This window comes from Callithrix jacchus, chromosome 6 (genome assembly GCF_049354715.1).
Source record: "Callithrix jacchus isolate 240 chromosome 6, calJac240_pri, whole genome shotgun sequence".
NCBI classification, from domain to species: Eukaryota; Metazoa; Chordata; class Mammalia; order Primates; family Cebidae; genus Callithrix; species Callithrix jacchus.
Genome location: NC_133507.1, coordinates 5,020,947 through 5,041,940, shown reverse-complemented (window position 1 = coordinate 5,041,940; position 20,994 = coordinate 5,020,947). Strand labels below are relative to the sequence as shown.

General features: G+C 43.4%; 1 protein-coding gene across 5 annotated transcripts in view; it reads left to right on the top strand.

The window, feature by feature from the left end:
* Positions 1–20,994, top strand: part of SNRPN (small nuclear ribonucleoprotein polypeptide N) — a 107,068-nt gene that overhangs the window by 16,285 nt on the left and 69,789 nt on the right. For 3 of the 5 annotated variants that reach the window (XM_078375758.1, XM_078375759.1, XM_078375762.1), the window contains exons 2-3: positions 1,627–1,700; positions 10,643–10,754. The gene's annotated coding sequence lies outside the window, so the exon portion shown is untranslated. The remainder of the gene's footprint in view (positions 1–1,626; positions 1,701–10,642; positions 10,755–20,994) is intronic. The other 2 variants (XM_078375760.1, XM_078375763.1) reach the window with 1 other exon arrangement.

Below are 20,994 nucleotides of genomic sequence, written 5' to 3'. Positions count from 1 at the left end.
GAATGAAGAATGGACTCATCTTGGTGGCAATAAGATATCAAAGTATAAAGAGAACACATCTGTGTTCTGGAAACTATTAAACTCTCAATATTCATTTGAAAATTCCTGTTATCTTTACCGACCTTTCACTTTATTTACAATGTTTTCTTTTCTCCTGCTTACTTTGGATTCAGTTTGGTAGACTTTTCTTTGTCTGTGTCCTTGCTTTGTCCCCCAGGGTGGAGTGCAGTGACGCCATCCTGGCTTACTACCAACTCTTCCGCCCTGGTTCAAGTGATTCACCTGCCTCAGCTTCCCAAAAGCTGGCATCATGGGTACCTGCCACCACGCACAGCTAGTTTTTGTATTTTTAGTAGAGATAGGGTTTCGCCATGCTGGCCCCACTGGTCTTGAACTCCTGACCTCAAGTAATTCTCTTGCCTTGACCTCCCAAAGTGCTGTGATAACAGGCATGAGCCACCGCGCCCGGCTGAGATGCCTTGCACCGAGACTTAACATTTAAATATACTACAGTTAGGCCTACCAGTATTCCCAGCTGTACCTTGAAATAAGAGAATTTAGGAGGGCCAGGCGCGGTGGCTCAAGCCTGTAATCCCAGCACTTTGGGAGGCCGAGGTGGGTGGATCACGAGGTCAAGAGATCGAGACTATCCTGGTCAGCATTGTGAAACCCCGTCTCTACTAAAAATACAAAAAATTAGCTCGGCATGGTGGCGCGTGCCTGTAATCCCAGCTACTCAGGAGGCTGAGGCAGGAGAATTGCCTGAACCCAGGAGGCAGAGGTTGCAATGAGCTGAGATCGCTCCATTGCACTCCAGCCTGGGTAACAAGAGCGAAACTCCGTCTCAAAAAAAAAGAGGTAAGAGGATTTAGAACCTTAGGGCTGACTGGTGCTGTGTTGTTGTTAGAGCGTTGCCCACATGTTGCATGGCCATATTTAAGTATCAGGATGTAAAACACAGTTAGTACAGCTGCATAGAAATGCAATGACTTTATTTTTCATATGCATTTCAAAATAATAGTGTGAACAGACAGAACTCTTTTTCGAAGTTGAAGAATGTCCTCATGGACCCAGCATCTATCTGGTTTCTGTTTCTGCATTCGCAGTGTATAGCCTCACTTCTCTTTCTCTAATTTTGGAGGATGTGTCAAACATTCTCTTCTTATGCAAACATTAGTAAGGCTCCAGAGCTTTCTCCTAACTCTATCCGTGCACTTTTTTGTAAAATACAGTTTTAGCAAGAACACTGCTAAGTTAGTGTAGCAAGATGCCCACACCTTAGACATCTGATCACCTTCAGAATCTTACCAGGTTCCTCATCCTCCACCATCCCTTAGGTGATCATCTCAGCCTGTCTTCAGCAAGAATCCTGTTAGGTCAGTTTAGCCAGAATCCCGCTTGCCCCGGATATTAAATCTTAGTAATTTTCCAACCACCAGTCCCCACTTCATTCTGTGGCTGTAAAAGGCCACTTTCCCATGCTGTACTCACAGTTACTTACGGTTGAGTCTGACTCTCTCCCACACTGCAAGGCCCCATTACAGTGGTCCCATGTCTATTGCAGTGGTCCTGAATAAGTCTTCCTTACTGTGCTTTAACAAGTATCATTGAATATTGCTTTAACAGATACTTGGACGAAGGTAATTGGGGCTCCCATCAAATCTCCACACAGCTAGCAGCCACGTGGGGCACCTCTCCAGGTAAGGACTGTCCCTGTTTCACTTACATTCCTGTGAGTAAAATGGTAGGCTCAGTGTAGGGCTTTACCATTTTCTTTTGAGCAGAGTCAAAGTCATTCAATAACCAAAATGAATGATACATTTAATTGAATTCCTGAAAAGGGATTCAATTATCATTCATTTTAGTTATTTCTCACATGCATTTATTATTTCCATTTGCTAAAACCCCTAATGTTACCCCATTTCTTTTTGACATGTTAGGTATGAACAAAGTAAGACTAACTGTGTAGGCCGGGCGCGGTGGCTCACGCCTGTAATCCCAGCACTTTGGGAGGCCGAGGCGGGTGGATCACGAGGTCAAGAGATCGAGACCATCCTGGTCAACATGGTGAAACCCCGTCTCTACTAAAGATACAAAAAATTAGCTGGGCACGGTGGCGCGTGCCTGTAATCCCAGCTACTCAGGAGGCTGAGGCAGGAAATTGCCTGAACCCAGGAAGTGGAGGTTGCGGTGAGCTGAGATCGCGCCATTGCACTCCAGCCTGGGTAATAAGAGCGAAACTCTGTCTCAAAAAAAAAAAAAAAAGACTAACTGTGGCCACATACTCTTGACTTGGTACCCTACCCCAAGTGGGAGGAATGGGATGTAAAGTGACATAATCAGAGACAGTCAAACTGGCTTTTCATCATTAAGTATGATTGTCATCTCAAAGCACGTGGCACAGTTACTGACTTCTTCAATATCCTTTCTCCATCTTACCTTCTCCTTTGCTCTATCATCTTCCCATCTGATAGCATATATTCCCACAAGCACACACTGAGGTTGTTTGTTTTTTTTTGAGGCAGAGTCTCCCTCTGTCGCCCAGACTGGATGGCAGTAGCACAATCTCAGCTCACTGCAACCTCCACCTGCTGGGTTCAAGTGATTCTCCTGCCTCAGCCTCCCATGTAGCTGGGATTACAGGCATGTACCACCATGCCTGGCTAATTTTTGTATTTTTAGTAGAGATGGGGTTTCATCATGTTGCTCAGGCTGGTCTCAAACTCCTGACCTCAGGTAATCTGTCTGCCTTGGCCTTCCAAAGTGCTGGGATTATAGGTGTGAGCCACCAAACCCAGCCTATAAAAACAATTTTCTTTTTCCTTCTTTTTTTTTTTTGAGACAGAGTCTCACTCTGTCACCCAGGCTGGAGTGCAATGGTGTGATTTCAGCTCACTACAACCTCTGCCTCCCAGGTTCAAGTGATTCTCTTGCCTGAGCCTCCTGGAGTAGCTGGGATTACAGGCTTGCACCACCCTGCCCAGCTGATTTTTGTACTTCTAGTAGAGATGGAGTTTCACCTTGTTGGTCAGGCTGGTGTCAAACTCCTGACCTCATGTGATCCACCCCACCACTGCACTCTAGCCCGGGCAACAGAGCAAGACATGCCCTCAGAAAAAGAAAGGAATATGGAAAAGAAAAGAAAGAGAGAGAGAAAGAGATTAAGAAACAGAAAGAAAGAGAGAAAAAAAAAACAGAAAGAAAAAGAGAAAGAAAAGGAGGCCAGGCGTGGTGGCTCAAGCCTGTAATCCCAGCACTTTGGGAGGCCAAGGTGGGTGGATCACGAGGTCAAGAGATCGAGACCATCCTGGTCAACATAGTGAAACCCCATCTCTACTAAAAATACAAAAAAAAAAAAAATTAGCTGGGCATGGTGGTGCGTGCCTGTAACCCCAGCTACTCAGGAGGCTGAGGCAGAAGAATTGCCTGAACCCAGGAGGTGGAGGTTGTGGTGAGCTAAGATCACGCCATTGCACTCCAGCCTGGGTAACAAGAGCAAAACTCCGTCTCAAAAAGAAAAAAAAGAAAGAATAAATAAAAAAAGAAAGAAAAATCAGTTCAAGGCTGGGCATGGTGGCTCATGCCTGTAATCCCAGCACTTCAGGAGTTCGATAGGGGTGGATCTCTGGAACCCAGGAGTTTGAGACCAGCCTGGTCAACATAGTGAAACCCCATCTATACTAAAAATACAAAAATTAGCAGGGTATGGTGGTGGGTGCCTGTAATCCCAGCTACTGGGGAGTTGAGGTAGAACTGCTTGAACTTGGAAGGCAGAGGTTGCAGTGAGCTGAGGTCGCATCACTGTACTTCGGCCTGGGCAACAAACCAACAACAAAAGAAAGTCTGTTCTACTGAGTTTGTCCCATGTCAAACTGCAAATTCATCCTTCCATAAATGTGTGTTTACATGCAAGTGCATAATTTTTTTCATCAGTTACTAGATAGCTCATAAAATAAATGTAATGTTTTAGCGTAAATCCTTGGTAGATTGTTCTTAAAAAGATTTCTAATCTGACAGAGAAAAGTGTATCAATTTATTTTCACCATTGGTTTCTTTGGGGGAATTATATTTTTGCCTAATATTATTTGTTTACCATAATTTGCTAATTTTTTATTTCAAGATGATATCTCATTACTAATTTTGATGTAGTAACTAGATTTAGTAATTTAGTTCATTCTTGTAACCTCTGAAGTTTTGTTAATTACATTCAACATTTTTTTCCAAGTACATGATCTCTTTACTTCTCTCTGTATCTCCTTGAAATCCTTGTTTCAGGGACAATATCCACGTTCCATCCATGCTTGGAAGCATTTTCTGAGGTCTGAAATAAGGAGGGTTTTTTTTTTTATTCAAAGCATAACATTGTTTAATTTAGGTATTAACTCGGAAGTCTTGTTTTATTATTTTTTACTCAACCAATTACTAGGCTGAGAATTAGTAGTTGGGGTTTTAAGTAAAATTAGTCCATTTTCTGTTTTGTTTTTGAAACAGTCTCACCCTGTCGCCATGCTGGAGCGCAGTGGCGCGATCTCGGCTCACTGCAACCTCCGCCTCCTGGGTTTGAGCAATCCTCCCGCATCGGCCTCCTGAGTAGCTGCGACTACAGGCCTGCGCCACCATGCCCCGCTAATTTTTTTGTACTTTTAGTAGAGACGGGGTTTCACCATGTTGGCCAGGATGGTCTCGATCTCATGATCTCGTGACTTGCGCGCCTCGGCCTCCCAAAGTGCTGGGATTACAGGCGTGAGCCCAGCCAAACGCATTCATTCACAGCAAAACTTACAGAGCATTCGCCAACAGGAAAACGCATTCCGCCCTGAACTCTGTGATTTCCCTTTAGCCTGTCGCCACGAACTCAGCTTTCACGCGCATAAATTTTACAGCGCATCCGATTTGAAACTTTCTCTGTGTTCATTTGCAATCTTTATTTCTGGACCGTCTGGCAGGATAGCGGGAAATGGGCAGCCGGCAGTTTTCGTGTCACTGTCCCGAAGTGAGAGCCCTGGGGCCTTGCCTCGGGTTCCAGCACTGCGCCTGGCCTGGCATGGCGGCTGCCTAGGGGGAAGCTCAGCGGGTCTGCGTGCGCCGGAAGCTCCTCGTTAGCTCACGGCTTGGATGCAGGTGGACGGCGGCCTGCGAGGGCCGATATTATCAGCCCCTAAGCTGCGCGGCGTGGGAGGGGCGTGGCGTGGGAGGGGCGCGGCGTGGGGATGGGCGTGGCGTGGGAGGGGCGCGGCGTCGGGGGGGCAATGACCCTTCTCAGAGCCTCCCATGGCTTTCCCCTCGCTTCCTCTCTGGAATTTTCGTGCGCTGCGGGCGTTGCAGAGACCGGCGGCCCCCGGTGCTCGGCCATCCCTCGACTGAGTGCCTCGAGAGGTAGGGAGTGCGGAATTCTTGCGTTTAGAATTTCAGCCTGTAGATTAATTCACCTTTTCTCAGAAATACCAGGTGGTGCCGTTTTATTTCCGTACACTTTTTTTGGGGTTTTTTTTTTTTATAATGAGCGTAAGTCATGTATAAACGACTGCATAATATTTTATTTCTCTTTTATCTCACGTCTTTGGTCTTTCAAATATTTTTAAAGCTATGTTAAAGCTATTATCCCGGTTTCATTTATTTAAACCGAAGTAGCATTTCCATAAAGGTAAATTTCAGGTTTGTCTTGTGCTCTTTCATGCACCAGTAGCTTAGATTACAGGCTCCCGCCACCACGCCCGGCTAATTTTTGTATTTTTAGTAGAGACGGGCTTTCACCATGTTGGCCAGGCTGGTCTTGAACTCCTCACCTCAAGTGATCCACCCGCCTCGGCCTTCCAAAGTGCTGGGATTACAGGCGTGAGCCACCGCGCCCGGCTCAGAATTCTTTTCAGAGGAGCGACTGAACTTTCAATTGTTTTGATCACCGTGGAATAATACAGAATTCAGTGACACTTGTTGGAACACAGGAAGTTTTGATTCAATGCTATCAGTAGGTGTAGGGACCACTGCAATGGAATTTTGCAGTCGGGGAGAGAGATTGGGCTCAACTCCACATGCAGCATGCCTAAGTGGGAATGTATCGCCAAGGAGCAGGGTGAGAGGGAGTGGATGGAAAGTTACTAAGGAAACATCTGAGGATGGATGAAACAAGAGGAGCCAGGAGGGTTCTATTATTAGCCCAGACAACGGAACAGGAGTCTTGCAGAAGGCAAGATCGGATGCTCACACATCACCTGGGGAATGGTAGAGGACGAGGAAACTGATGAAATCTCACCTCAGGGGCAGTGAGATTTAAAGGATGGATGATTCTTGCTAGACTTACTTAGCAGGGTTCTTCGCTAAAATTGGATATTACAAAGATGTGCACAGTTGGGCCTAGGAAAAAGATTCAGAAGCCTGATTAAATTTTGGTCAAGCAGAGAAACTTTGTGCGACCCACTCTCATTGAATTAAAGAAGACACAGTCTTTTATTTGTATAGCGTTAGTCTATTTTTTGTTAGGTTGCTGTTTGTTCATTAGGAACCAGCTGTAACATTTGTTGGGACTTGGTAGAAGGTAACTGCTCGGTGGTTGTAGCTGTCAGGCTTTTAATGAGAAGAGCTTAGTTTATGTGAAAATAAAAAAGATTAATATTTGGAATAAACTGTAAACTCAGCTTCTGAGTCCAGAAATCAGCCAGTCAAGATTGTTTAGATTTGGGCTTATCTTTAGAGGGTGAAATTAGGAAGGCAGTAATAGTCTTTCAAACCCGGGAGGCAGAGGTTATGGTGAGCCGATACTGCACCGTGTACTCCAACCTGGGCAAGAAGAGTGAAACTTCATCTCAAAAAAACAAAAAAAATGAGAAAAGCAAACAGGTTTATTAATGTGTATATTTCATCTACACATGGAAAATATCCAGAGAATTAGTAGTTCTCAAAGAAGTGGCTTTGAATTCCAGCATATATAGCATCTTCAGCAGAGAACAGTACATTTTTAGAGAAGTGAAAAGACAAAGAAAAAGGGGCTTGAGCCAGGTGCAGTGACTTAGGCCTGTAATCCCAGCACTTTGGGAGGCCAGGATGGGCAGATCACCTGAGTTATGGAGTCAATACCAGCCTGACCAACATGGAGAAACCCTGTCTCTACTAAAAATACAAAAATTAGCCGGGCGTAGTGCCGCATGCCTGTAGTCCCAACCACTGGGCAGGCTGAGGCAGGAGAATCTCTTGAACCTGGGTGGCGGAGGTTGTGGTAAGCTGAGATCACACCATTGCACTCTAGCCTGGGCAACAAGAGCGACACTCTGTCTCAAAAAAAAGAAAAGAGAAAAAGAAAAATGAGATTGAGTCTCTAGAGTTGACAATTTATGCCAAGGCAAAAATAAATGGCAGATAAAAGTCAGTCAATACGCATGTTAATATAGATTCCTTTATTTCCAGGCTGACCAGGGTCTAAAGTTTTCTTCAGTGGTTAGCCTTCGTTCTCCCTGGTAGAATTGTTAGTGTGGGGAGTGGGGAGGGAGAGGGTACCTTTTCTCTTTGCAAATCTATGTCTTGCTTTTCGCCAAGTAGAGGAAGAACAAAAACCTTTCTTGCATCTGCCTCTTCTTAATTGTCTTCAGCTCCGCAATGCTTCCTGTTTTAGGGTGGCATATTCTGGCCTCCCACAAGAGCCAGGAAGAGTAGATGTGCAGCTCAAGGGTCAGGGAATAATTTTCACCCTACAAAGAGCCAGGAAAAAGGCCTATTCCAGGAAGTACCTTTCAAAAGATGCCTGGAAGTCTAATCCAGCTTCAGACTATACTCTGAATCTTAAGCAAGGCCAGGTGTGGTGGCTCATGCCTGTAATTCTAGCATTTTCAGAGGCCGAGGCAAGAGAATGGCGTGAACCCAGGGTTTTAGCCAGTCTGGCAATATAGTGAGACAGTGAGACCGTCTACACACACACACACACACACACACACACACACACACACACAATCAAACCCTATCCTTACAAGCTTTAGTGGGCATTGGTCCAGAGCAATGGCTCTGGAGGCTAATTCACCGTGGATCCCCAATCAGTTTATTAGGAGTAAAGACAAGGTTTCAGAGGTGCGCACACTGACGTCCCAGGTGAGAGATTCAGGGGACTAAAGATGAATAGCTAACTGAAAAATACATATATTCAGTGATACTTATTAAAGCATGGTACAGAAAACTTTATTCAGGACCATTGTGATAGATATAGGGACCAATGCAATGGGATTTTGCAGTGGAATGGAGCCCGCTCTGAACTCCAAAGACACCATGGAAAAATGGGACTTTATAATCAAGAAGCAGGGTTGGCGGGGCGGGAGTCAATGAATGGAAAATTACTAAAAGGAAACATCAGGGATAAGGGGGATTCTGGCTAAACTGACCTAAACAAGATTCTTGTTAAAGATGGGCCAGAGAGATCACGTGTCACTTGGAAGATGGTGGAAGATGAATCTGATCAGATATCATGGGTATCAGATATCAAGGAGAAAAGGGTTCTTTTTGATTTTTATTTATTTATTTATTTATTTATTGAGACGGAGGCTCTCTCTGTTGTCCAAGCTGGAGTGCAGTGGTGTAATCTCAGTTCACTGCAACCTCTGCCTTCCAGGTTCAGGTGATTCTCCTGCTTCAGCCTCCTGAGTAGCTCGGGTTACAGGCCCACACCACCACACCAAGCTAATTTTTGTACTTTTAGTAGAGACAGGGTTTCACCATGTTGGTCAGGCTGGCCTCGAACTCCTGACCTCATGATCCACTTGCCTTGGCCTCCCAAAGTACTGGGATTACAGGCATGAGCCATCACACCTGACTGAGAAGAGGGTTCTTGATAAACAAACTTCCTTGTTAAAACTAGATTTTTTTTTTTTTTTGAGATGGAGTGTCACTCTTGTTACCCCGGCTGGAGTGCAATGGCACGATCTCGGCTCACCGCAACCTCTGCCTCCTGGGTTAAGGCAATTCTCCTGCCTCAGCCTCCTGAGTAGCTGGGATTACAGGCACGCGCCACCGTGCCCAGTTAATTTTTGTATTTTTAGTAGAGACAGGGTTTCACCATGTTGACCAGGATGGTCTTGATGTCTTGACCTCATGATCCACCTGCTTCGGCCTCCCAGAGTACTGAGATTATAGGCGTGAGCCACGGTGCCCTATAAAATCCACAAAACTGGATTTTATAATGAGGTCCACAGATGGGCTGAGGAGAAGCCTGACTACATTTTGATGAAGCAGAGAAACCTTGTCATCACTCGTGTATGCATTATGCTCCCTTTTCTCCAGTGGAGCTCTCTTATCTGTTTTCCCAGTGTTGATGCTCTGATTTCATCTTACAAAAATATAGCTGGTCCAAAGGTTGTGACTTATCTCAGTTGGTTGTTCACAGTCAGTTACAGATCGAACTCCTCGCTCTACTCTTTCCCGCCTTGTCACAACTGCACTTGACTAGTCTAAAAACAAATACGTATAGATACATATATACATCATGAATTTCATTTGTTGCATGATACGACATAAGCTTGACAGTGTAACAGACTGTTCCCAAAGTTATAAATTTCTCATTTTCTTTTTATTTGTAATTTGACTTTCAAAAAAATCTGTGTTATTTTATAGAAGAAGGTTGCTATTATAAAAATTTTAAGGGGGTGACAGGGAAAAATTCCAAAGTTAGGAATGATATTCAGCGAGTTCTATGCCTTTTATATACCTGATTATATATACACATTGTGGTTTTTCTGTCCAGGTTGACTTATTTTACTAAGGAGCAATATGGGATAATGTTTCAAAGTGAAAGAATTAAAAACAACAGGGGAAAGAGAGAGAGATTAGATAGATAGGTAGGTAAGCTCAGTGACTCAGCCTGTATTCCCAGTTCTTTAGGAGGCTAAGGCAGGAGAATCGCTTGAGCCCAGAAACTGGAGTCTGCAGTGAGCAGTGAAGGCACCTCTGCACTCCAGCCTAGGTGACAGAGCTAGACCGTCTCTAGAAAAAAAAAAAGAAAAAAAAATCTTAAGGGTGGTATGGATTTTCCATAACATATATATGCAAACATATATAAACATAAAAAACATATATATAACATATCACCAATTGTTTTATGTGTATGCATTAAAAACTTATCAAATTATGCTTGTTAAAGCAAGGTAAGGGTCACCACAGTGATGAGTACAGGGTCCTCTACAGATAGAGCTTGGGATAACTCTCAAAACCACATGGGCAAGTGGGAATTTATAACCGAAAGAGCAGGCTGGGAGGTCTGTGAACGGAAAATTACTAAGGAGAAACTGCAGAAGTTAGGGGATTCTGACTAAACCAAACAGAATTTTTGCTGAATACGGGCCAGGGTGATCAATCATCACTTGGGGGATGGTACAGGATGAGGAAGCTGGTCAGATATTGAGGGTTATCAGGTATCAAAGGGGAGGAGGTTCTTGTAAAGCTGGATTTCACAAACCGGAGAAGGTTCAGGTACGTGACTGAAGTTTGATCAAGCAAAGGATCTTTGTCAGTGCCCAGAAAACTAAGTTTTTATGAAATGTTCCCTCCACCCCATCTGTATGTACCCTTTTCATGGAACACAAAGCACATTTACCATGACTTCTAGATTAATGTACTTGTGTTTTGAATGACCTGATATATCTTTTCTCTTTGCAATTCTCAACCTCAGCATATATAAGTGGAACCTCAAAGGCAAGATTTCTTGACATACTCTTCCACCAGAATCTCCTCTACAAATTTTCCAGCCCCTTTTACCAGTGGCTGAAGCTACTTTCTCTTATGTAAGTAGAACTGCTGTGTTACCTCCAGCCTCTTCCTCCTTACCTTCCACTTGCATGCATACCCTGTCTAGTCCATGACCTCCTGTTACAAATGCTTATAAAACTTTTTTACTGAATCAGAAATGTGTTGTGTTGCTCAAGCCATTTTCATTTTAATTACAGTCTAACTGCATAATTTAATTCTTTCCCCATTTTTGGTTACAGTGTTTGCATTTCTCCAGTGGTTCTACTTCATTCTAGTCTATCCCTCTGGAAAGGGCAGTGGTTTCCCCACTTAAGTGTGCATTAGTGTCACCTGGGGGTGACACTGAATTCATATACCACCATTTACTTACCCACTCTGCATTACTTCCAGGTTTTTGGCTATTACAAATAATGCTGCTATAAACATTTAAATATATGTCTTTTCATCAACTGTGCGTGTAATTCTCCATGGCCTCCACAACACAGTAGAGTGGCTGGTGCGTGTGTAAGGTACACATGGTTCTGTAGGCAATAGCGTACTTTACCAAAGTGGTTGTTATAATTAACACCACCATGAGCAACATCTGAATTGAAGATCCATCAATTCCACTTGCAGTTACAGATCCCTGAGAGATGCACAACAGGATACATGTACTTCAGTGATTACGACTGCTGTGTTGGTGATAACTATAGACTAGATACAACCCAAACAATCATCAGGTATAGATGGGATCTGCTCACATCTGTAATCCCGGCACCTTGGGAGGCTGAGGAGAGCAGATCCCATGAGGTCAGGAGTTTGAAACTAGCCTGGACAACACGGTAAAACCCTGTCTCTACTAAAAATACAAAATTTTTGGCCGGGCGCGGTGGCTCAAGCCTGTAATCCCAGCACTTTGCGAGGCCGAGGCAGGTGGATCACGAGGTCAAGAGATTTGGACCATCCTGCTCAACATGGTGAAACCCCGTCTCTACTAAAAATACAAAAAATTAGCTGGGCGTGGTGGCGCATGACTGTAATCCCAGCTACTCAGGAGGCTGAGGCAGGAGAATTGCCTGAACCCAGGAGGCGGAGGTTGCGGTGAGCCGAGATCGCGCCATTGCACTCCAGCCTGGGTAACAAGCGAAACTCCGTCTCAAAAAAAAAAAAAAAAAAAAAAAATTTTTAGTGTGCAAGTTCCATCCTGGGTTTCTGATTCTCAGGGTTTGATTTGTGGCGTAAGAATTTGCATTTCTAACAAGTGCCAGGATTGGTCTGAGGAACACACTTTGAGAGATGTGGGATTCAGGTTCACTAACCTGGGTTAGAGAAAATCAGAGAAGTGTGCCAAATCTGAGGAGGGAGCAGAGTTGAAGCCCAGTTTCAACATGTGAATGAGTGCTTTATATATTCAAACTCCCTCAAGGGCTGGGGAGTAAGGGAGAATGGGGGAGAGAGAGGCATAAACTCAAACCCAGACCTGTGGATTTAGAATCCACATGCTCATAATATTTCCAGTGTTTTGTATGTTTATTATACTTTGAAAATGACTGGACCAAGTTGCCTACTGTGGGATAGATAATTCTTAAGTCCCAGCAGCAAAGCTCTGCTCAGAGAGCATTTGGGTGGCTGATGCTTTGTGCCTGTGTTTTAAGTCAGCTGTTGTTGAAGGTTTTTGTTTTGGAGAGTTACCCAGGTGTAGCACCCTTCCAAGTAGATAAGGATTGAAAGACTATGTCCTATAGGTGTATGATCTTTTCCACACACTTCAGCACATTTTACTAATGGGTCAGTGACAGTCCATGATTTGTCTGGTGTAAAATACGAATTCTGGAAGTGGCATATATCCAAGGACAGCTACAATATTCCAGTTGGTCAAGGCTCGCGTTCCTACAGGATCAGATCTGACCCAGAATCAACAGAACTGAAACTGCAAATTCAGCTTTGTGAAGGCTTCAGATGTAGTCATGGTTAAAGAAGATTGACATTAAGCAGGTGAGCAGAGTTTGAGGCTTACCCAGGGAATTCATGAGGATGCAGGTGCACGGTTTTGTGGCCTGAAAAGCAGAGTTTTTGAATAGCTGTAGTCCCTCTCAGAAACTGTTCCTGAAGAGCAGCCATGGAATTGTGTCTGTCTGCATTCAGGAAAAGCCTTCCTTCGTAAAGAAAGCCAGACTTATTTCCCAGGTAAGAGAGTGGAAGCAACTGTGATACAGAATCCTGAGGCATGGGGGTTAGTTGTAATCCAGGCAACAGGTAAAGTCAGGTTCCCCAAGTCATCCTGTGGTTGAAGGGCTCCACCCTAAGAAAGCGAGCCACCCAGGGCTTGGTAAATGACCTTATGATCAGCCCTTGGCCTGTTAACGTGTTGTAACTGAGGCACAGGACCGGGTTCTTGCTTTGGATTTTCCAGTCAAATGACCAGTGCAGAAAAAGAAGAGAGCATAGTTCTTCAGGCCAACTCACTTGGCCTATTGAAACATGCTCTTTTGAGCAGAGCCCAGTATTGTTGGGGATTGCCTGCAGTAGAGGACGTGTGTGCCACCAGTGTTACTGGAGTACTTATTCTGTATCACCCACTGTTCCTCCTTTCTATTTCCACCTGTTATATAGTAGCAAAAATAAATATGCCATACAGGCCAGGCCTGGTGGCTCACGCCTGTAATCCCAGCACTTTGGGAGGTTGAGGCAGGTGGATCACCTGAGGTCAGGAATTTGAGACCAGCCTGGCCAACGTGGTGAAACCTGTCTCTACTGGGAAAAAAAAAAAAGGTACAAAAATTAGATGGGCCCAGTGGCGGGCTCCTGTAATCTCAGCTACTTGGGAGGCTGAACCTAGGAGGCCGAGGTTGCAGTGAGCCAAGATCGCACCATTGTACTCCAGCCTGGGTGATAAAAGTGAAAATTTGTCTCAGAAAAAAAAAAGCCATACCAAAAGACTTAAGAGCCTTGTACAGCCTCACACAGGAAACTGGCAGAGGAGCTGGGGCGTTAACTCAGGCATTCACAATCTAGATCCTCTACACGTTTCACTGGCATGAAAGCCAGGAATTTCAGGTGTACTGCCTTGAACCCAGAAATATTTTTTCTCAAACTTTATTTCTTGTAAGCTATATATGGGGAAAAAATGGTATAAAATGCAGTACTGCTTTGCAAATACATAATCTCATACCCAAGTCAAGAAAGAAGTGATCCTGGGCTCCCTCTTTCCAGGTATCCCTTCCCAATCTGAACCTTTTCTTCTGACTGAGATGAATCCTCCATGCTGCTCTTTGTAATTTTGTTCCTTGTGATTACAGGAAAACAGCATAATGTAGTTTTGCTTATTCTTAACTGTATGTATCATTTTGTCTTTTCCACTTGATACTGCATTTTCTGGATGTATCCATGTTGTGTGTAGTTCCAGCTTCTTAATTTTCATTGATAGTGTTCTTGTTATATATACAGCATGTATCTATCTCACTATATATGTATACAGAGTGTGTGTACATATCACTATATGTAGGTATACATACATATCATTATCCTGTTTCCTTATCTATCCCACAGTAGGCAGATTTTTTTTTTAATCTCTGTTGCCCAAGCTGAATGGAGTGCAGTGATGCAATCTTGGCTCACTGCAACCTCCGCCTTCTGGGGTGAAGTGATTTTCCTGCCTCAGCCTCCCTAGTAGCTAGGACTACAGATGCTCACCACCACACCCAGCTAATTTTTGTATTTTTAATAGAGACAGGGTTTTACCGTGTTGTCCAGGCTAGTTTCAAACTCCTGACCTCATGGGATCTGCTCTCCTCGGCCTCCCAAGGTGCCGGGATTACAGATGTGAGCAGATCCCATCTATACCTGATGATTGTTTGGGTTGTATCTAGTCTATAGTTATCACCAACACAGCAGTCGTAATCACTGAAGTACATGTATCCTGGTGTGCATCTCTCAGGGATCTGTAACTGCAAGTGGAATTGATGGATCTTCAATTCAGATGTTGCTCATGGCGGTGTTAATTATAGCAACCACTTTGGTAAACTACGCTATTGCCTACAGAACCATGTGTACCTTACACACGCACCAGCCACTCTACTGTGTTGTGGAGGCCATGGAGAATTACACGCACAGTTGATGGAAAGACATATATTTAAATGTTTATAGCAGCATTATTTGTAATAGCAAAAAACCTGGAAGTAATGCAGAGTGGGTAAGTAAATGGTGGTATATGAATTTAGTGGAATTCAACAATAAATAATTAAAAAATCGTGAATTGTATCTACACGTGACAACCTTGATGAATTTTGTAAACACAAAGTTAAGCAAAATAATGGAGACAAAAAAATAGACTTGTGTGAGTCCATCTCTAACATTCAGAAGCGGTCAGTGTGAAAAGTCAGGATGGTGGTAAACTGAAAAGGAGAGAGGCTGTTTGGGGAAGGGTTCACCTGGGTCTTCCCAGGCGCTGGAGTTCACGGTGATAAATTTAGAATTTGTTTATTTTTACTGCTTGTAATATATACTATGTAATATATGTTTCATATATATAGAGAGAGAGAGTGCGTGTGTGTGTGTTTGTTTGAGACAGAGTTTCACTCTGTCACCCAGGAGAGAGAGAGAGAGAGAGAGGGAGACTTTGTTTGTTTGTTTGAGACAGAGTTTCGCTCTGTCACCCAGGCTGGATGCCTGGCTAACTTATTGTATTTTAGTAGACACAGGGTTTCACCATGTTGCCCCGGCTGATCTCAAACTCCTGAGCTTGGGAGTCTTTCCTCTACTCTCTGAGAATTCAATAGTTGAGTCCATGAAAGAAACTGACAGCGGCCGGGCGCGGTGGCTCAAGCCTGTAATCCCAGCACTTTGGGAGGCCGAGGCGGGTGGATCACGAGGTCGGCAGATCGAGACCAACCTGGTCAACATGGTGAAACCCCGTCTCTACTTAAAATTACAAAAAATTAGCTGGGCACAGTGGCGTGTGCCTGTAATCCCAGCTACTCAGGAGGCTGAGGCAGGAGAATTGCCTGAACCCAAGGGGCGGAGGTTGCGGTGAGCCGAGATTGCGCCATTGCACTCCAGCCTGGGTAACAAGAGCGAAACTCCGTCTCAAAAAAAAAAAAAAAAAAAAGAAACTGACGATAGTCAGTTTAATGGAAGAAAAGGTATACAAATTAGGTATGGGCGTAGGGACATCACATGAAAGAAAAGCGAATTATCTTAGAAGCCAGCGAGATCCAGAAGCTTATGTACCCTGGGCTTAGGACAGAGGGTATAGGTGATTATGTAACTTAGGGCAGAGCAAACAGTTTTGGGGAAAGATAAACAGACTGTCAGAATAACAGGTAACAGCCCGTGACAAAGTCTGCGTGTGTGTCGAGGTCTACCCTCCTCTCCTGTGATAGGAGCCAATCTTCCCTGGTTGGTGAGTTTCATGGGAAGGGGATTCATGATAATTAAGTTCCTTTTGGATAATCCGTCTTTAGATAAGGAACCTCAGAGAAAACCTCTGCCTGTATGAGCTGTACCCCAGGTACCCTCAGTTCAAAGTAATTCACATACCAAAGCATATTTTGGGGTGGAGATCCTCCTACCTCAGTCTCTCAAGTAGCTGGAACCACAGGCATGCACCTGTGGTTCCTGGCTAATTTTTTTTTAATTTTTTACAGAGACACAGTCTCACCAGGTTGCCCAGGCTGGTCTCCAATTCCTGGCCTCAAGTGATCCTCCTACCTCTGTCTCCCAAGTAGCTGAGATTACAGGCATGAGTCACCATGCCCAGGCTAGGGGTGGCATTTCCTGAACTCCTTCAGTCCTATTGGGAAATGTGCAGGCAGGAAGAAAAAAAGTGTACCCCTGTCCACAACCATGTCCTGTTGACCTTATGCTTGGCAGAATAGAGCCTTACACCCAGCCTCGTGAAAACTGGGACGTGACAATTGTTGGTAAGTGTCTGCACCTCTGATAGAAGGTTCAGCCTCTGAGCTGTGATTTTTCCATCTACCTAATTCCAAATTCTGTTAGTTTCAACTTTCTGTTGGACTATGAACACAGTTAAGTACACAAATCATTTTTATCTGTTGACTTAAGTGGAATTGTATACGAAGGCTTTACTGAAGTTATTCAGGGTTGAGTTGGGAAAAGTTAAATTTCAACCTCTTTTAAGAAAAATATTGATGCCTCCAAATCCATGGTATATGTGCGGCTTATTAGTTTATGAAGGGCCCCTGGGAGAAAGGACATTTCCAGTGTTTTATGTCAATCAGAGGAAAATAAACTATATGCTTTTCGTAATTCTTTGATTGTCAAAAGTAGGATTATGGCCAGGCATGGTGGCTCAGGCTTGTACAGCACTTTGGTAGGCTGAGATGGGAAGATCACTCAAGGCTAGGAGTTTGAGACCAGCCTGGGTAACGTAGCAAGACCCCATCTCTACAAAAAGAAAAATGTATGATTGCTTCCTCCCACAACCCCACAACACTTCCCTGGCCCCACACCCCAGTTCCTCTGTTCTCATTTCTGGTGTCTCTTACTCTATAAAGTTTTCAAAACTGCCTTTCTAGAGTCCTCCTTTTATTTTTATGAATGTATTGTTGCTGTTCTTTTTAATTAAAAGACAGGGTCTCATTCTGTTGCTCAGGCTGGGGCGCAGTTGTGTGATCACTGCAGCCTCAACCTCCAAGTGATCCTCCCATCTCAGCCTCCCCGGTAGCTGGGACCATAGGTGCATACCACCATGCCCAGCTAATTTTTTAATCTTTTTGTGGAGACAGGGTCTTGGCCAGGTGTGGTGGCTCACGCCTGTAATCTGAGCACTTTGGAGGCCAAGGTGGGTGGATCACCTGAGGTCAGGAGTTCAAGGCCAGCCTGACCAACATGGTGAAACCCCGTCCATAAAAAAAAAAAAAGAGAGAGAGAGAGACCGGGTCTTACCTATGTTGACCATGCTAGTTTCAAACTCCTGGCATCAACCAATCCTTCCGTCTCGGCCTCCCAGAGTGCTAAGATTACAGGGATGAGCCACTGTGTCAGGCCCCTAATTCTGTAGCCACTTTAGATTCTATTGTAAGGATATTTTAATAATTTTCCCATTTTCCATCTTTTGTTATGCTCATGAGTATTTAGATGATTCCTTTTAAAATTATATTTGTAAATTTGTATATATTTGAATAATAGTTACATAGTTAAAAAATCAAAATATACAAAAGGCATATAGTGAAAAGTCTTTCCACTCCGAATGACAATATACCCCCTTTGCCTGGCACAGATGCACACATAAATTATTGTCCTGACATGGGTATGAATAATCCTGCTTTCTCTTAGAAATGTGCTAGTTTGGATGATAAATTATACAGACATTCTGCTTATGTCCCTACTTTTTCTTCCTCGTGCTGTTACATTCCTTCCAATTCAGAGGCAAATGTGATATCTTAATGCCTGTGTCTCTTCCAGAGGAATTTTATTTATATTTTGTAAGTACATACATGGATTCTGGTTTTTTGCACTTTTAAACAAATGGATCAATCCATGCTATTTTAATTTAAATTTTTACTTTGAAACAACCTTAAACTAACAGAAGTTAAAAGAATATTAATGGATGGCCAGGTGTGCTGGCTCACAGGTATAATCCCAGCACTGTGGGAGGCTGAGATGGGCAGATGACTTGAGGCCAGGAGTTCCTGAGTAGCCTGGGCAGCATAATGAGATCTCCTCTCTACAATAAAAAATGTAAAAATTAATTGGGTGTGGTGTTGCATGCCTATAGTCCTAGCCACTCAGGAGGCTGAGGCAGGAGGATCACTTGAGTCCAGAAGTTTCAAGCTGCACTGAACCATGATCACAACACTACACTCCAGCCTGGGTGACAGAGTGAGACCTTCTTGCTTAAAAGAATATTTTTTAAAAAACTACCCTTTACCCAGATTCACAAATATTAATATTTTGTCATATTATTTAGTTTATCCATTTTTCTCTTTCCCTTTCTCATTTCTCCCTCTCTTCCTTCTCCTCTTTTTTTTGGAGGCAGGTTCTTGGTTTGTCACACAGGTTAGGGTGCAATGGCACAATCATAGCTCATTGCAACTTCAAACTCCTGGGTTCAAAGGAACCTCCTGCCTGGGCCTCCAGAGTAGCTGGGACTATAGGCATACACCACTGTACCTGGCTAATTTTTAAAATTTTCTGTAGAGACAGGATCTGGCCATGTTGCCCAGGCTGGTCTCAAATTCCTGGGCTCAAATGATCCTCCCACCTTGGCATCCCAAAGTGTTTGGATTGCAAGTGTGAGCCACCACTCCTGGCCTCCTTTTCCTCTTTTTCTTCTCCCTCTGTTTCCCCCATGTATAAACTTTTTAAACTTTTTTTACTTTTGAGCACTTTGAGAGAAGGTTGCAGACATCATGTCCCTAATGCATTTCCTGAGAACTGGGATATACCTTTGGATAACCATAGTAAAGATATTAATTCACGAAATGTAACATTTGTACAATTATTTTGTCTAATCTACAGGCCATAACCCAATTTGTTCATTTGTCCCAATAATGTGATTTATAGCTTTTTCATGTTAAGTATCTTGTTAATACAATGTATCTTATCAGTCTGTTCTCTGGGATGGTTCCTCTGCCTGCCTTTGCCTTTCATGTGTCTCTGACTTTTGAAGCATGCATGCTAGATATGTTACAGAATGCTCTCAGCTTGAGTCCACTTGAAGTGTTGTTAAGACTGGATTCTTCTGCTGAATGCTGTTTTTGTTGGCACACACAGTTTTTACTATTGTGTCACCAAAATGATGTTTTGTAGCTAAACCATTCTTTAAACATTTAATCATCAAGAAAATGTAAATCAAAACCACAATGAGATATCATCTCATCCCAGTTAGGACTGCTATTACACACCAGACATGGTGGCTCATGCCTGTAATTCCAGCACTTTGTGGGGCTGAGGCAGGTGGATCATGAGGTCAGGAGTTCGAGACCAGCCTGGCCAACGCAGTGAAACCCCATCTCCACTAAAAATATTTAAAAAAAATAGCTGGGCATGGTGGCAGGCACCTGTAATCCCAGCTACTTGGGAAACTGAGGCAGGAGAATCACTTGAACCTGGGAGGTGGAGGTTGCAGTGAGCCGAAATCGCTCCATTGCACTCCAGCCCAGGCGACAGTGTGAAACTCCATCTCAAAAAAAAAAAGACACAAAAATAAATGCTGGTGAGGGTGAGGATGAGAGGGAACTCTCCTACATTTTTGGTGAGAATGTAAATTAGTATAGTCATTATGGAAAACAGTATTCAGAATCCTCAAAAAAATACAAATGGAACTACCTTATGAACCAGCAATTCCACTACTGAGTATTTATCCAAAGTTACACGAATCAATGTACTGAAGAGATAGCTGCTCTCTTGTGTTCAGCATTATTCACGATAGCGAAGATATGGAATCCACCGAAGTGTTCATCAACAGATAAACAGATTAAAAGAATGTGGGAGGCTGGGCGTGTTGGCTCAAGCCTGTTATCCCAGCACTTTGCGAGGCCGAGGCGGGTGGATCACGAGGTCAAGAGATCGAGACCATCCTGGTCAACATGGTGAAACCCCGTCTCTACTAAAAATACAAAAATTAGCTGGGCATGGTGGCGCATGCCTGTAATCCCAGCTACTGAGGAGGCTGAGGCAGGAGAATTGCCTGAACCCAGGAGGCGGAGGTTGCGGTGAGCTGAGATCATGCCATTGCACTCCAGCCTGGGTAACAAGAGCTAAACTCCGTCTCAAATAATAACAATAATAATAATAAAGTAAAAGCAATAGCTACATATTGTGGGGTTTTAAGCAAATATAGTTGTAAAATGAATGAGAATGAGAACATAACTGTTGTGAGAAGTTTAACTGGAATTATACATTGCAAAACTCTTATTGACGAAGTAGATAGTATTTCTGAGCTAGACAGTACTACGTTAAAGATGCATATTATACAATGTGTAGACTAACCATTGAACAAACAAAGAAGATATAAACCAAAACCCAGTGCAGAAGATAAAATAGAATGCTAAAATACTTAATTAGTCATAAATGTAAAACAAATGATAGGAGTACCAATGTAGTCAACTTATACTCTATCAGCAATTACATTAAGTATTCTACAAAAAAAGGCAGACACTATCAAAATAGATTTAAAATTTATAACCTCAGTGTGACGATTAAATTTATGTGTGAATTTAACTGGGCAATGTAGTGCCCAGATATCTGGTCAAATATTATTTTGTGGGTTTTTATGAGGATATTTCAGATGTAATTAACATTTGAGTTGGTGGACTGAGTAAAACACAT